The sequence below is a fragment of the Seriola aureovittata genome, chromosome 24 (assembly GCF_021018895.1).
Source record: "Seriola aureovittata isolate HTS-2021-v1 ecotype China chromosome 24, ASM2101889v1, whole genome shotgun sequence".
Taxonomy (NCBI): Eukaryota; Metazoa; Chordata; class Actinopteri; order Carangiformes; family Carangidae; genus Seriola; species Seriola aureovittata.
The window spans coordinates 7,082,781-7,100,203 of NC_079387.1; the positions used below are offsets into that span (position 1 = coordinate 7,082,781).

The window sequence follows — 17,423 nt, forward strand, 5'->3', positions numbered from 1 at the left end:
ATGCAGGTCAGGGTTCCTTAGTATCCTGTCACAATCTGACAATTAAAACTTTGACAAAGGTGAGTGAAGTCTGAGGTCTGAGAAGGCAGATTTGATCAGAGATGTCCTAAATTGGCCACTGTACAGAGAATAAACCTATGGGATTTAGGGTAAAACATGCAGTTTTCTCTGGTGCCACCTTCTGGTCAAACTTTACTGCTTACTGTTAGAGCAGTGCAACTGAAATCAAGTTGTCTTTCATCTCTGTTGTAAAATAACAATCTTCTTTTAGGCAATAATTGAACCCAGACAGTTTCAGCTAGAAGACTAATCACTGCTGATCTCCTAAACGAGGTTGTTATTTTTTACAGCAATTTTATAAATGTCTTAGAATTAATGTCTTGACATTAAAATGCTTTGCAGAGCCCCATTAAAATTACAATTTATGTGGACAGCTTTCTCTTAATCAAGACAAGACTGTAGTCGGAGTGAGCAGAGGGGCCAGAGGACTTGTGCATTTCAGCAGCACAGAGGCAGAATATACAGTATATCCTATAAATTCAGGTCAAAGGGCTTTAAAGTCATGATCCAATACAACATGTGGCTTGATCTAACCTTCATTTTCAAGAAAAACCTAATGTTACACCTCATTTTCTTTTTCACAGCTTAAAAGAAGAAAACTGTGTGGCTTATGATAGAAGATCTAAAAGGTTGTTGACTGTAATTGTACCTGAATTAAGCAGCCAAAAAGGAGTTAAAAGGTGTGTTCAAGGCTGATGGAGAACGACGTGTTTATAGTCACACGGGAGTTTTAAACAGTTCTTTGCCATTCCCTAACACAACATTTCATCCTTGAATGGATGGCAGGAAAGCAGAGCTGATTGAAATATGTTGTCTTGCTCTAGCACAGACGTTTGCTACAGCAAGTTGCTTTCAGAAAAAGCCAGCTTGTAATACTTGAAGAGCAATACTCGAACACTGCTGCATTATTTATTCCCCATATACATCAAAGCAAAATTTGTAAGATCAATGTTAAATAAAAATCATACTCCCCTAGTTTCTCTATTTTGCCAGAAGTAGTCCAGTTAAAATTCTTCATGTCTGCAGTGAGTGGAAATATCCAGTGTGTGGTTTGAGCAGGGTGTGTCGGTCCACATCTGTGGTCTTTCACCAAGTCAGAAACGACTGCATCAGCATCCTGTCCTTTCCATATCCCTGACAGAGAGCAACCGTCTTATTGTTTTCACCGTGACCACGATGATATGATGCTGTAGCTTTGAATATGTCAAACATTCAGTTTGTCAATTGCTGATGGAAATCTGAAGTGATCATTATGGTTGGAGTCCTAGAGGGTAAACCCACCGAATTCAAATCACATCTGCCATCAATTTCAGTCCAATGTGCTTTTTTCCCAAGACCTCAGTTTGCTGTGTCATTCTGCATCACATTAAAGTAGTAACAAAAAATGAGAAACTGTATTTGTGGACTCCCACAGAGTCTACAATTTTGTGCACATTTCTGTGATAGTTCAAGCTTTTACTTAACAAAATTATACATGCTGAAAAAAAACACCTCAGATAGAATTACAGTGAAAGTTTTCCTCTTTTCTAAATCATGCTTCATGAAGCTGACTACACAACATATTTTGCTGCTTATGCTGAGCTCTGATACAACATATCAGAACACAGTTAAGTGACAGTACTGTATGCATGACAACAATTTTGCAGTATCAACATTTTGTCAGGCTTGAAGAAACAAGACAAAGCATCTACAGCCATGCTAGCATGTTAGGGGGGCGCCCGTCCCTTTCTTCTTGTAATAGAAGGTGGCATATCTGCATGCCAACAGAGCAAACAAGTTAATGTGCTGATGTTAAACAGGAATTATGTTCACCTATTTAACCGTGTAGGTTTAGTGTGTTAGCATGCTAACACTTAGTAATTAACACTAAAGACAAAGTCCAAATGTCATTAGCTTTTTTTGATAGTTGGCCATAAAACAAAGCACTAGACAAATAACATTTCTGACCTGATGATGATGCTACATGGAAAGACCGTCATGTCTTCAAATTTAAAGCCATTTCCTTCATACACTGGCCATGCCACAATGTCAATTTTCATGCCACCTCTTCAAAATGTACCAGTCAATGTGTCCTCTGGATTCATGAGCTTTATGAGTAAGAGATACTGTAATAAAAGACATCTGATGTCAAAAACTGACATCTGAAGGTTTAAGACTCTCCATATGAAGAAGAAGAAGACGACTACTGGAAAGTTGGAGCACATGAAGATTTTTTGGCTTTCGACATTGCCTAAGATAGCCACAGGCTCCTGGAAATACAGTGGAAAAAGTGACTAAAGGTGGTGTGTGTGTGTGTGTTCAGGTCTAGCCCAAAGAACCAAAAATCTCAATCCTATATTAGGATCACTCCCAAAGAGAGGATTAAGACCTCACAAGGATAAAAATCTGATGTGAGAGAAGACTTCACTGAAAGATTTGACCTTTCAGTTGTTCAAATACTGGTTTCCAGTGTTTCAGAAAAAAAATTGCAAGACATTCTTTGTGCTGTGGGTCCACATGCTTCAGAGAAGCAGAGGCTCATGCTATTTTGCTGGTTAGTGTAGCAAACAGATGTTTTGCCTCTTTACAAACAGATCTCAACATCAAATCCACATTTACTTCAGTTGTGCATTTTACTTCAAACAGGCCACATCTGCCCGCCTCTGTCCTGTGGCATGTACACATCCAAACATGCCCTTGTATTTGTGTGGCAGACTATCGTACTACTGCACACACCTTTCATCCCTGGAGAAAATGTAACATGTTCACGGTGCACAATCTGACAGGACTTTCCATATTGAGGGCAACGGTACAAGATATAAGCTCATTAAATCAACACTTGCAAAACAATTTTCAGAAAACTTTGCAGTGGAACTCATTTTAGGACAGGTTTGCATAAATTGCCCTTTGAACGACCTGTCGGTCGTATTTTAAAGATATTTTAGGTATTTCGAAGGATTTAGAATTCAGCTGTTTAAAGCTGATGTTGTAAATCCAGAGTTTAAGAAAAGCATGTTTGCAACAGTGTCACTGTGCAACTCTTAAGGTGTAAGTTTATTTTGCTGAGAACAAAGCAGGTGAAAGCAGTTAACCGTGTTGGAAAAGAAAACATCAAACTAGCTTTAAAAGGTGCACTAATCAGTATTCTTATATTAACGATGGATCAGATGACTGTGTAATTTGAAAGGTGTCAACACCAAATTCTGCTTTTGCTAATCTTTTTTACAAAATCCACTTGGGGCAACTCTTTTCAGCAACATGTTCTTATGAACCAAATTGCAATGCACTAAGCTTAAACAATGAGGTCAGAATCAAAGAAAATTAACCATCTTGAAATAAAGTATGAAATAAAGACATTGACCAACCCAACTTCATATTTTCAAGCACAGGAGTGAGGTTTGGCAGAAATTTGGGTTAGAGAATAGTATGACACTGAAATTAGATTTTTATCTCTGTAAGTGCAAGGTTTGCACATGAGTAGACTTATCCCTGAATCTACTTAAAGTACCTTTTAAAAGAAAAAAAAACTTCAAATTATATTTCTTTAAGGAATCAATGTGACTGAATGTGCTTTGATATCTGTTTTATTCATGAAACCAAGGACTTACTGGGTTCACACTTTCTCAGTGATAAAAGCAAGACCAAACCCCTTTCAAGCTCAACAAAAAGAAGACAAACCCTCACTTTATAAATTCTGTTCACACATCTGGGTTACTCCTTGTTGACAGTCAACACTTCTTGCCTGATCAGAAAACAAGTCAAGCACCCACTGAGAGAAACCTTTAAGTTTGTACAGTGCTAGCACCGCTCGCCAAATAAAAAGAGAGAGAGAAAAAAAGTGCTGAAGTGTTTAAGATTTCATGTGGCTTTTGAGAGCCTTTCATTCCCTCTCGAAGCGTGATTTTTCCGATTCATCTGACAGACCTTAATGCTTCCTAAGAGCCAAAGGCTGCATTGTTCTGAGGACCTGCTTGGTAAAAGTAAAAATATAGACTTATACAGATGTAGAAATACAGTACAAGAATCAGAGAGCATGAAATATACATGTAGGGAAGTGGATGCTGTGGTTTCCTTTTTATTTGAAAAGCTCTCAACATGATCTCAATTGGGAATTTAGAGGAGAGTGATAAAACAAATATAGAAATGCTATTTTATGCCATGGTATAACAGAGCACCTTGGGTTCTTTGACTTACTACAGAAACAAATGGTCGACTGCTCAGTGCATTTGAAAATGAAGAAGGGCTGTTGTACAATAAATCACAATTACATAATTATAAAAATAATCATTAGGTTGAATATTCTCATTTATTAACAGGAATTTTTTCAACTAACCCTGTAGATTTAAAATTAACCTCATACAAGCCGGCTGATGACTGCTGTAATTTTAAATAATGAATTGAAATTCAAAATTCAAGTGACCTCCCCATGCACTACGACATTAAAAAAACAATGATGTACAGAAATACATGAAAGCACCATATGTACTGTAAGTCTGTGAGGCGGGGCATTTGACTGTATGCTAAAAGCAGGTAAGGAGATACATAATTCAAGACATGCAATGGAAAACAGATGTTGGTATACTGTGAGGCTGAGAGACCAATAATCCTCTCAACATGTCTCGCATGTGTCAACAGTGCCACACATGTGCAGTGCATAAACTCAGGCAGGCAGAAAAAGTAGGGGGATAAGTATGCTGACAAAGCCACAAGACCACAGATGAAATCATTTGAATTTGTGTTAATAACTGATCACAAGCATCCAGCCACCCACACACACACCAATTATTTTCTTTCTCTCTCTCTGTGTGGGAGCTTGTTTCTGTGTTTGACCTTTAAACCTTTCTCTTTACCGCCGTGGGGAACTGTCCTCTACACGCTGACCTTCTGCTTGTGGCCGCATGACCAATGTATCCTCAAACCACCCTTATGGACTCAACCAAATGTGTGTTTGTGCATGTGTGTGTGGCATGTGGGCAGGGATTTCTGGCTGGATTATGCTGAATAAATGAGCAGGCCAGATTTTTTGCGGTTGTTGATTTATCTGTCTGACTGTCTGCAGGACTTATTTAAATCTTTTTTCGTTATTACCACAGATTCACATACACATTGGCGTTCAGAATGATCTTGGGCCAAAAACTGAATCCATTTTCATGGAATTTCCATGATTTTCATCTTTTTTTTTCCCTTTGCAGGTCGTGCTCTCAATTTAACTTTACACGGTATTAATGATGTCTTTTGGTATAACAGGCAAGTTGGACCCCTGTTCAGTGTTGGCAGAGAGTCATATAAGAGCTATACCATGCCTTTAGTGTCATACATGTGTCCAGTTTGAAGTGTGGCCTCGTACATCACAGTTTGAGTTTCTCCTTGTGTGCCATGGGTTGATCCCAAATGTGCCTTCACATATTGTTCCAGTTTAAAGAAAATGCCTGCAATAACTGATGTTGGATATGATGGATATCATACAGATGAATTGCATATTCATTGTATAAATGATGAATGCAAATACACATTTGTCAGTAAGAATGGCTTGTAATTTGGTTCAGATCTGGGCTTGATTGGAAAATTTCACATGGTAAAATTGGAAGATACAGCAACACTGGCTTTGAAAAACCAATTTCAGTCAACCCCACTTTAGACTGGTAAAAGTATATTGCTTGACTTATATAGTTCTTTGTCTAAAGTCTTCAATTAACAAGTTATAAATTACCCACAACTGCTCATGATATAAAGTATAAATTTTTTCTTTAGTCTAGGTCGTGATTCTTGCTAATTAACCTCGTTACACTTTGAACTGTCCTATGGGACCCCTGAGCCATCTATGAGCCACAGCCAGTCTGCTAATAACACTCTGGTTCAGAGAGAAATCCCAAAGAGAAGCAACCATTTTGGAAGCAACATCATCAGTTGAACACTGACATTTGAGAAGGATACGTAGACTCCCTGAGGACTGCGGATGTGCTGAAGCCACAATCTGACACACTATCATTTACACCATCACTTGTGATTGAGCCAAAAAATGTAGGTTGTGCTGTAGAGCTGAGCAATCACAGGAAATAGCACATAAAACTGATTTTTATTGCATATATTGTCAAAAATATAACAACTATGAAGCGTAAATTGTGTATCTTCCATGTTCTGCCTCGTGAATGGAAATTAGACTTGCACATGTATAAATTCCTAAAAAAGATTTTTTGTCAAAACCCCATTTGCTGAATTCTTCATGTGCTATTTACTTTGTATTAAATGTTTATGAATAATTACAAGAGAGGCCAGATTTGACTTTTCTAAATGCAAATCAAGTCAGGGACTGTGAGGGGATTGTGCTGAGCCACTCAAATGAGGAAAGGGGAACAAAGAGCAACAAAGAGCAGAGGAGTCACCCATTTTATTAATTGTGTTGGTTCTAGCAGTTGCCCTTTAGAAAAGTCAGTGGACTTAATTAAATTACCATGCACGCTCGGAGGAGGAAGCAGTAGGAAATAACCCTGTAAAGCAGAGCCTTGCGAATGTTCAATCCCTTCTCTAATGAGAATGAGAACCATGGGGATGCTCAAAGGTCTTTAAGCGTCCTCTGAGTCCTTCACTTAGTACTGTAATATCTGGATTTAGTAAAAAGAAAAGCAAAGTCTTTGGCAAACAGCAAAACTACAGCACAGCTACTGTCTCATATGTGAATGCTAGCATCCCATTTTCTGCACACAGTTTCAAAACAGCAGTTCATGGTGAACAACACATCTGGGGCTGATGGGTGCGATATTGCCAATGCTTTCAGCCCTGCCAGCCACTCTCCTATATAGTGCCCATAAAACCCTCCAGGCCCCTTGGAGTAAAGGCATTCTTTTTCCAGGTCAGCTCATGTGTTTACTTCTCACAGCTGAGTCTCACTGCCTACTGTTACCACAGAACATATAGGATAATTAAAGGCGGACCAACGGTTGAGGGAGTTGAGCAGGAGAAGTTGGCATGAAGAGTAAGCGGTCATGACATGCTTGCCCTTCCCCCTACACATGTTCCAAAGCCCAGAGGCATTGCCTGAGGTTATGAAGGCTTAGTGAAGGGGCAGATGCATACTGACTAATATGGCAAGTAGAAAAGCCAAGACGACTGGGCACGAACAGTCAAAGTGTAAATGCCAGTTCCTGTTGTGGTGTTGCAATGCAGTGGAAGGGAAGAAAAATAAAACAGGAAAAACAGGAATATGAGAAGAAAGCAACACTGCCAATACATCTAGGACTTGGAGAGGTCAGCACACAACACAGCACAACCTCTGTTTGAATAAGCAGTGCACACAACGTGCTCTATGACGGCATTTATGAAGCCTGAAATCCTGAAACTCTGTATTAACTTAAATCTCACTGATCTGCCAGAGGGCCAGCCATTATAATCTCATTCTGTGCAGCCAACATTGTTAAAACCAACAGATCTTAAATTGATGAGATTTCCAAATACACCAAATATATCAAGCTGGATTTCAATGTTCGATTTAATCATCCATGAACAACAACTGCAAAAAGATGAAAAAATAAAGAAAAGACCTCAATCACCCAGTGCTGATGAGAAACATAGATCAAGTGTGGTCTACTACAAGAGTAGTGTGAATTTTTGGGACATCAGTATATAATGATGCAATCATGTCTAGGATATTTACATTTGGTGAAATGGGAAATGTTCAGTCATGTTCAAAAATGGAGCCAAAACTGTGTGTTACCAGGGTAAGGGATAGCTTTGGTTCATGACAACTTGGTTCACCTTTTGTAGTTTTGGCCGTCATATCAATGTAACTTTTACCCATTCACACAGACATGCTGCAAGTGGCTGTTGCCCGCTGCAGCCCTGTGCTAGACAAGTCAAACTGAAAAGTTTCCCAACAGTGCGACCTGGAGAAGATGACAAGGTTCAACTTAGTGCAAATTTTGTCAAATTTGTTTAAAACCTTTTTGACCTTCTGACTGGCTCATTCATTTTTGCATGATTTGACCTCTTTTTAGAAATACTGCCCTTTTGTTTTAGTAGTGGAGTCAGATTGGGTATTTATAGGTCAAAAGTGTAAAAATAAAATTCCTTTGAATGAAAGAACCTTCAGTGAAAGCGAATAAACTTAGACTTATTGCACTACCAAGAGCAAGTAGGTCACCCATGCGCTGTTATCTGGGCTAAAGGCAATACAGTCACTTAAATATCTTCAAATTCCACTCATTTATCTATGACAATATACTTACTAAGATTAGTCCCGGAGGACATAGGGACATCTGTGCTTTGCGTCATCCCTGAGCTACCATACTCTTTTAACTAATGCTGATTTCTTTGACATATATGAGGAGAGCTCATGTGGGGAAGCGTGAGGATACAGGGGGATTGCTTGTTGACCATGGTCCATCTAGCTTGTTAGAACATATTATGTAACACTTTTTCCCCACAATTCTTATGTATTAGCAACTATGTAATTTCCACTTATACTCCCTTTGTTGTTAAAATGAGCATCCCTCTGGCCATGATGCTTCAATGGCTGTCCAGTCAGCTTCATGTCTTGGCTCTTCAAATATTAAAGAATATTTGTTGTTATTGGTTCAGCTGATACTCTATGTGAAATATCTATGTGATGACTCAGTGGGAAAGCCATATTTTACTGTAAATGTATGTGATAACAATTTGGTATCTATTGTCTTCATTCCATGAAAAGAGAAAGAGCGACATATTTCCTGCTCATTTGTATTTAATGCAGTATTTGATGTTTGTGTAATATTCACAGAATGTTTTTTGTTTTTGTTGTAAGAAATGGTCTCATATAAATATCATATAAATAATGTAAATATTTATTGGTTTCATAAATCTTCTCTTTAAAACCAGATTCATATAACAGTAACATTATCAGGCTGCAAAAATATATTAAAAACTATCGAAACGGTGTGTTGCCATCCAAAACGTCCATGATCTCTCTTTGGTGTCATTGGCATTTGACCCAAAATTTAGCTCAAGCGTGATCTGAAGTGTGATGATATGTGAACAACTTTTTTTAATGATGTCCAAATAGTAAATTCCACTCGGGAGTAGAAACAGTAACTAGGACATACTGTTATATTGATAACTGTGACCTGTTGACCTGTTATATCACCTCCAAATACCAGTAGTATGACGTACTTTTTTTTGCCTTTTTGTGCTGTACAGATGGGCTAAATGGGTCAACAGACGGTGGATATATGTCAGTGATTCCCTCCTGGTGCAGAGCTGACCTCCTGCCTGTGGAGATTCAGCAGAGAAAAAGCTGCTGAGGCTCCTCTGAAAGCAGCCCTGACCTGTTTGTTTCACTTTCAAACTGTATGCAGTACACAGCTGGGATCTGTGTGCACAGTACTGAAATAAACTAACATCTCACTTTGGCACATATTGATCCCATTAATTACCCTCTTTGATGTACTTTGGAGGTTATAAACCAAACTCCCTCTATTTAAGGGCAGGTTTGTACCTTTAGGGAGCAAGGTAGTGAACTGTGAAACTTCAGTACCCAGAAGTCACTGAACTTATCGAGTAATTGAACTGCAGTTTCCTTTTATTCTCCTTCCACATTTCTAATTAGTTGCTGGTGGCAGTTAATGTGGTAAAGGTTCATCTCTGAGTGGAGCCAATCATTTTTATTTGAAAAATGATAAATTTCGCTTTCATTATTCTAATGATGAACTCTAATGACTTTTCCTCCAGCTCCAGCATGAGGTTTTGTATTGAAGTAGCTGAATGACTTTTGGAAGGACTGCCATGAATTTGGTGGAGACATTTATGCTCCTTCCCACGTGATTTGAAACAAATTTGATCCAAATATATGTAACCCTCCAAATTAAATTGTGAGTTTGGCTGCCTTCCAACACAATAAAGCCTCGTCTAGACCAGTAAACAGTCATCCATCCCATTCATGTCTGACAAAGCAGATGCACTGCGCTTTTAGTCAATTTCTACACCTTGTATTTAACATCCTCTGGTTTTATCATCTTCTCTGTTCTCTGGAATCAGAGAGGACTTCACACTAATAACCTTACCTTAATCTCACTATGACATTGCAATTAAATGTTATCCATTTCCATCTTTATCCAGAACTTGACATATGACAAGCTTGCCACAGTTGGTACACTGGTAATAAAATGTCCCACTCGCCTCTGTGTTTAAGTAATGTAAAACACAACAGGTCTTTCACAATACGTTCCACTGCAGCTAAGAAAGGATGAAAGCAATAAAAAAGTACCAGAGGTTTGTGTGGAACACATTAGGACTGATGTTTGAGCTCTGGGAAGGTATTGAGACAGCTGCAACCTGCACAAACACAAAAGCAATACAGCTTTGAAATGTCTCATGGGAGATACACTGTACATTGTCTACCCAATGATCACTCACGCTCCTGTAGCATTGTTTAGAGCACATAACACATGCCCCTTTTAAAGCAATGTGCAGCAGAAGAACCATTTCAGTTAGTTACCCTTTCAGCAGAAACACAAAAATAGATGCGCTTGCGTAATCTGACTCGGATAATACACATGAAAAACCTAAGGCCTTCTCCTGGGTGGCTTGTAAGATTATCCTACCACTTTGCTGGCAAGCCAACACATCTCAAGATTATCTCCCTACGTGTCCATGGGCATGAGGGAGAGAAGATACAGACATGAAAATCAACTCTACATCCTCTGTAATCTTTATATACTATGAAATAGTCCTCATTCAAAAGCATGGCACATTCAATATTCACTGTAATCAGTTTTCTCCTGCACTGAAACAGATGATTAGGCCCTATGGCCTCATCAGCAGGTTTTATGCTCCCTGGTGGAGCTCAACTTAGCTGCTGATCATGTTGTTACTGCTGATGGAACAGCTTAGGTCATTCAATTCCTACCCACTGTCAGCAAGGGGGGGTGCAAATTGCTTTCCTTAAGCAGAATATGGCCAAATGGGTTAATCTGTATGATTTAGTCGAGTGAATTCCTCTCCAGACACGGTTGTACTGGCTGTATAATGACCGTAAAATGATGCTGACCAGAAGGAAAGTATTCTCATTCAAGCATTTGTGTTGAGTTTCATTTCATGCCATGGGCTTGGTTTGTGTGGATAAATCTGTATACTGACCTGCCGCCTGATCTCCAGCCTTAGGTCTCTTGTCATCAGAGACATCAGACGGAGGGCAGAGAGTGCCAAAAAAAAAAAAAAAAAAAAGGTTTCGGCCACAGACAGTAGAGAAATGTTTTGAAGTTTTGACATTTTTGAGGTTTAAATGTTTTGAAGGTTGGATTTGGGTTCGTCTGTTCTCACTATCATTGTCAGATGCTGGGGCTACCAAAATAATCCAAATACTGGCTGAAGCTGCGGTTGGGGGTAAACAACTCAGCTGAGTGTGATAGTCTGAGACACCTGTCAATCATGCAAACATGCCCCCACATCACTTCTTAGAAATTACTGTTCTATTAGCTATGTGACAAGAAGTGACATTAGTTACTGAATACTAATCTGTTTATAATTAGACGTCATATTTTCAGATATAAGTCGTGACTTCATTATGGTTAGAATTGTGATTTGCAGTGGCTTCAACATTCAGCCATGGTGGTTGCCACCTTAAGATCAATCCCCCGCTGGTACACTGGACTGAGCTGGTGTATGATATCATGTGCAACAACTGCAGAGGACATTACTTTGGTAAAACGGTATGGACCATGGACAGGAGCAGTGATTAACATCGCAAACAGACAACACCTGTGAACACCAGACCAAAACCACAGCATCATTATTGACTGGGATGAGGTTGAAGTCCTTGACCAGGAGTCCATGGACGCCAGAGAAAGATCATGGGTGCAATTCACATCCAATGCCAAAGCAGACTATCTTAGAAGAGAGACAGGCGTCACAAACCCCCTCCCATAAAAACTCTTTTTAGTTGAAATTATTTTGTTACCTATTCTGATCCCAAGAGTAATGAGTTCCATGCTCACAGTATCAAGGATGTAAAAATTTGCAATGTACTTTAAATACAACAATTAAGATACACAAACCTCTTCTAAAATAGGCAATTCTTTTCCCATCTTTCATTTTCATGCTAGAGACATGACTCAATGGAAGGTACGTTCATAAGTCTGTTGGTCCAGCAGTACTGGTTCTGACTGAAATATCTCAACCATGTGGACGATATTTATGGTTTGGAATGAAATGTGTATACAACTGTTGGATAGATCGAAATGAAATTTTGCACAGACCTATGTTCCCATATGTGTCCTACATACTTATTCCAATACTTTTTATTCCAACCAAGACCAAATTTATTGTAATAAAATAATAGTTTAGTATTTTCCCAGCATGAGAATGCAGATAAGTATCAGCTATTGGCAAAACAAATACTTAGTCTATAAGTCAAAAAAGCTAGTTTCAGCATAGAGCATTCAAATTGAAACTGTGGTGTTGGAGTTTGAATCTAAATATATATGCTGCACTGTGCTTCTGTTCCCTTGGGTGACAACCACCAAAAGTTAAAAGCAACTCAAAGCTGGGAATAATTGCAATCATTACAAAAAATTGAGACAGTTTGCATCAGCTCTTTCAGTGAGAAAAAAAAAAATATATAAGCACCATAATATCTTGTGTAATCAGCAATTAGTTGCACAGCAGAAGGCATCCATTTAATTAAATTGAGTGTGTGTCCACAATCAGAATAAGTGGCTTTTCCATTTTCTACATTTTCCACAAGACAAATTATTTATTATTATTTTATTTTTAGGTTGAGATCCCAGTGAGGTGTGATAGAGGAGCCAAGGTGCTGGATATCATCTCCTGCCTCTCGATCCATCTGCTCTGGATCAAACACACAGAAGGAGCCAAGAAGCTCAATGTTCCACGTAATGGAAGCATGAGTTTCCCAACCGCTGGACAAAGCACTTGGAGTGCTGGTTTCCTCAGCCCACTTCACGCTCGCCTGAGCCTGAACACATGACAAGTAAAACCCGAAGGCACTGGGGTGGGGGGTGGCTGAACAGGAGGGGGAGGAGGGGAGATGCAAGAAAAGATCCTAAGTGTTTTGATTTGCTTGTACGCAGGGTGTATGGATGCGTGAATCTGTGATCTCTCTCTCTCACCTTTCTTTTCCATCTCTCTAACTCACTCTCTCTCTCTCTCTCTCTCTCTCTCTTTCCCTCACTTTCTCTCTGTCTGTCTCTCTCTCACTCTTCAAGGTTACTCACTATTGTTTTTCCAGACTGGAATCATTGCACGCTTCTCTTCTTTTCTGTCGGAGGACCATGTGAAGCTCTTGAATGTAAGTGGCTCCTTTGTTGCTTAATTCACTTTCATTGGGACCAGTCCTTTAGAGGCAATAGGTTTAGGGTTGTCTTTTTTTTTTCCTCGTAGCACATGCACAATGGGATGTCATACATCAGAGGGGTGGAGTGGGTCGGGATGAGGTGGGGGTGTTTAGGGGGCTTGCCTACTCCATGTGGTCCAAGCGTGGGAGCTAAATGCACGTGTATGCTACTGTCATTGTCTCAGGGTAGCTTTTGTGCTGCTTTGTCTTTAGTTTTTAACTTGATTTTCTGCATGTGTTGCTCATTGACTTTTGTTTGGCTCTGTATTGTTTGTATTTGGTGAACTCAAAATGCTTGATTATAGATCTACACAATCCTTAGTTTGACTGTAAGTAGACAGTGTACTGGATTTCTGAAATGAGCAACAGAAGCAGAACACAAAAACAACTATTTTTCATACATGAACAATAGAAACACAACAGTCTGTTATTTAAATATATCAAAAAAGCTACATATTAAGGACTTGAGTGGCTTATTGCTATTACTTAATGGTGGTTATACACATCTTAAATTAAGTTCAATTTTCAAAATTGAAAATTATTTCCAACCATTTATTCCTTTATATATAAAGGCAATTCATCCAATGAATGTATATCAACTCTACAATCTGCAATACATTTGTACCAATTTCAGTGATGATGGTCATAGCTGATTAATTCAAGGTGTATGTTTGTGTATTTTACACTTGTCTAAAATATAGTTTAACCAAAGAAACAGAGGACTACAACTATCTGTTCTGAATGTTATGTTTGTGTTTTACCACTGGCTTGTTAGCGGTACACTGCAAGTACCCAGAAGACCTTTGTTTATTTAAAATATCATCCAATTTATTCTTTGTTCTCTACGTACATGATCCAATGGACAAATTGCTTGTTTGGACTCATGTCCATATTAAGGAAGGCAATGTTCCACATTTAAACTGAATATATCATAAAGCCCAATCTTCTGCTAGTCAGTATAATAGGCCTTGTTTGTTGGGTCTGTTAGTCGCTATGGAGACTTCAGAATATTTCAATTATGAGAACACATCATGCAAGATAAAAAAGAAAATGGTACATACACTTTAATTTAAGTCTTCAAATCTGGAAAAATTAATTAGGATACTTTAAATACAAGCCCAATGAGTCTACTAGCTTCTCCCACGAGCTGTCAAAAACTTGCTGATGCTAAATAATGTGTGCAATGATTTGAATGAACAAGCAAATTCCTAACTTCTAGAAAAAACAACTTTGACTGACAGAGAGGTATTTTCTCATTATATTTTACTATAATGATGATTTCTGCAGAATTATTCAGATTTAACTTTGTTTGTGCTCTCGCCTCCAAACCGAGCATTCTTCATTACAATTCTACCTCTACTTGGTTTTAATGCAAATGTGCACTCACTCTTCTGCACAGATTAAACAATGCACTTCAATTTCATATGATAAGTAGTTTGCTTATTCCTTCTGTTCTATATGAAATTCTGTGAGGTTCCAGCATCAAACTCCCTCCCATGGTTCACTGCAAAGCAATGTGTCTGAAAAGAATTGCAGCTGACATGGCCAATGAATAATACAAATGGTGTATATATGTTGTTATCAATTATAGACAATTTTGCTAAGCTGAATGCTGAATATAGAGATGTACGAACAGGTGCGTTTACCTACACTACTCTTTCATGGTTATATTTGTGATTGTCCTCGTTAAATGTCAGTGTGGACTTGTTTTTCAACTGCTGACACAATGAGGATGCTTTCTGCAGAGTGTTTGGTTTGTTGAAGGCTCACATACAAACACACATAGCTCTAAATATTGAATATCAATGTAAATGCATTTAGCTGCTGGTGCAGTCAGAGGGACCTCTCCATGGCTGACTGAGTAGCTGGAATCTACAACTTACTAAGTGCAAGATAAATGAAACTTATCTTTGCTTTCGACTAAAAACTATATATGAAACATTTTTTTCAAAAGACTCAGAAAAACAACCTTGTTTTGTCGACTGATGGCAATTCATGTTTCAGTTTGTGCAACTCTGACATGGTTTATGAGTTGGAAATCTCTGAAAATGTGACAATGTTTGACTTTCTAAGGAGATTTCCCCACAACAGCAGCAATACTGACTTTTTAAGACATTCTTTTACTTTATTCATGAGGCCCGATGCACTTTAAATTATGCTTATCTTTTCTAGATGAGGTTTTTAGGATTGCTGGTCATGTGTTGACCTTTTTTTTTTTCAACATGGATGAAATGTTTCATTATTCACTTCTACCCGAGCCAACAAACGTGGTGAGGTTGCCATTACTACAGTGGTCATGCAATTCATAACATTCCCAATCCATCCCCTTCCCCATTATGGATGCCACACACTCGATTCCCTTATCAGTGCTGACATGTGGAGAGGGAGGTACTAGTGAATGCATTAGTGTGACAGTTGCATAGCTGGAGCTACTGGCGCTGAGTTAAAATGAAGTGAAAATGGTATGTGGAGGAAGGCTTAGATACTTGATGCTTACCTGGAGCATACATGTGAATTCCTGGCTAGTCAGAGTGCAGGGTAAAGGTGTTGGAGAAAGCAAAAAAATGGCTAGAGAGTGAATTAAAAGTAGAGAAATTTGAGTGGGAGGTATCACTCTTCTTTATTCCGCACAAGCAGCCATTCCTTCTGCCAGAAACATAAAACATTTTTGCTATGAAAAAAGAAGATTTGTTGATTTAACTATAAGATTATAATGTGGTAATACACATCGAAACATGTCCTCTCCTTTTGATGTCCCAACTATTTGCACTATGCTCAAATTATTTTCACTTTTAACACCCTCTTTGCCATATTTGGAGCCCAGCAGGGTCTCAAGCTTGGAGGCCTTGGCATCATCGACTGCCAGTGTGTCCAATCTTTCTAATGCCTAGCCAAAACCCCACTACTTTCCAGCTATAAAATCCCATCTCTCTGCTGAGGACTCAAGAGCTTGGCATTCAAGTCTCAGCTCCCAAACAGACAAAATCTGGCTCTTTGCCGCCTCCTTGTCTTGTACCAAAGCTCAAGAAAAAAAAAAAAAAAAAAAAAGGGGGGGGGGGGGGGGGGGTTGGAGAGAAGAAGGTGGGTGGTAGGAGGTTTAAATGAAAGTTGAGGCATTTTATTTGCAATGGCCCCCTTTCATCCACCCTGTGGGTATTGGACTGTATGAATGGGCTGGTTTGTTCCACGGGTGACCAAACATGGCACTTGAATGTTTATCTGCACAATGACAAAGCTTGAGAGAGCCAAAGACACTTGGTGATGAGATGGACCGTGAACTAGTCAAGTGCCCTGTTCTGTTCAGTCTCCGCTGAACACACACAGCTTTGGCTCGACAGCAGATTTAGCCATGTTGGAGATCCAACTTCTTTCAATACATTGTGTATTTGTGCCAGCCTCTACAGGACAATAGTGAGGTCTTACTATGGTTAAATGTGATGGGAACCTTGTACAGACAGCACTACCTATATGAGAACTCACACTCAGGGTGAAAATAATCTTCAATGGAACACAATAGAGCAACTTACAAATGCTAATGTGTAAAGACTGGACATGATGTTACCTTGTGATTGAAAAGTTTCATACAACTGAGTTGCACTGAAATTAAGCTACAGGTATATTTACTTTTTGAAACCAGATTAATGCAATTACTAATTAAATTGCCAGGTCAATTGGGTATTACCAAGATCAGCTGATAGTAATGAGTGGTGTAACAACAGCAATGGTCAGCATCTAGGTTAAAAAATGTTCCCAATAACAAAGAAATGTTTTCAAGGTTTGAAATATACTACATAGCAATGCTCAAGCATAAGCAGGTTAAGCTAATGGATGGATGGTGTAAACTTAACCTAATGACATGATAACAAAGTAGACCTATCAGCTAAAAAGATGCAAAATGTGTCTTATGGACACTCACTAAGTACACTAGACAAAAAATAATTACTCTGCGAACCAGTGTTAAAAAAAAACACTACCAATTTACAGTTGCTCATTGCTTAGTCATGCAAGGTTGCAGCCCCAGGTCATCATGAATGAATGGTCAGTGATGTGTGGAGTATTGCCA

The 17,423-nt window shown here is 38.8% G+C and overlaps 1 protein-coding gene across 1 annotated transcript in view; it reads left to right on the top strand.

The window, feature by feature from the left end:
• Positions 1 to 13,098: 13,098 nt before the first annotated feature.
• Positions 13,099 to 17,423, top strand: part of LOC130165547 (E3 ubiquitin-protein ligase Midline-1-like) — a 56,049-nt gene continuing 51,724 nt past the window's right edge. The window contains exon 1 of the mRNA XM_056370894.1: positions 13,099 to 13,315. The gene's annotated coding sequence lies outside the window, so the exon portion shown is untranslated. The remainder of the gene's footprint in view (positions 13,316 to 17,423) is intronic.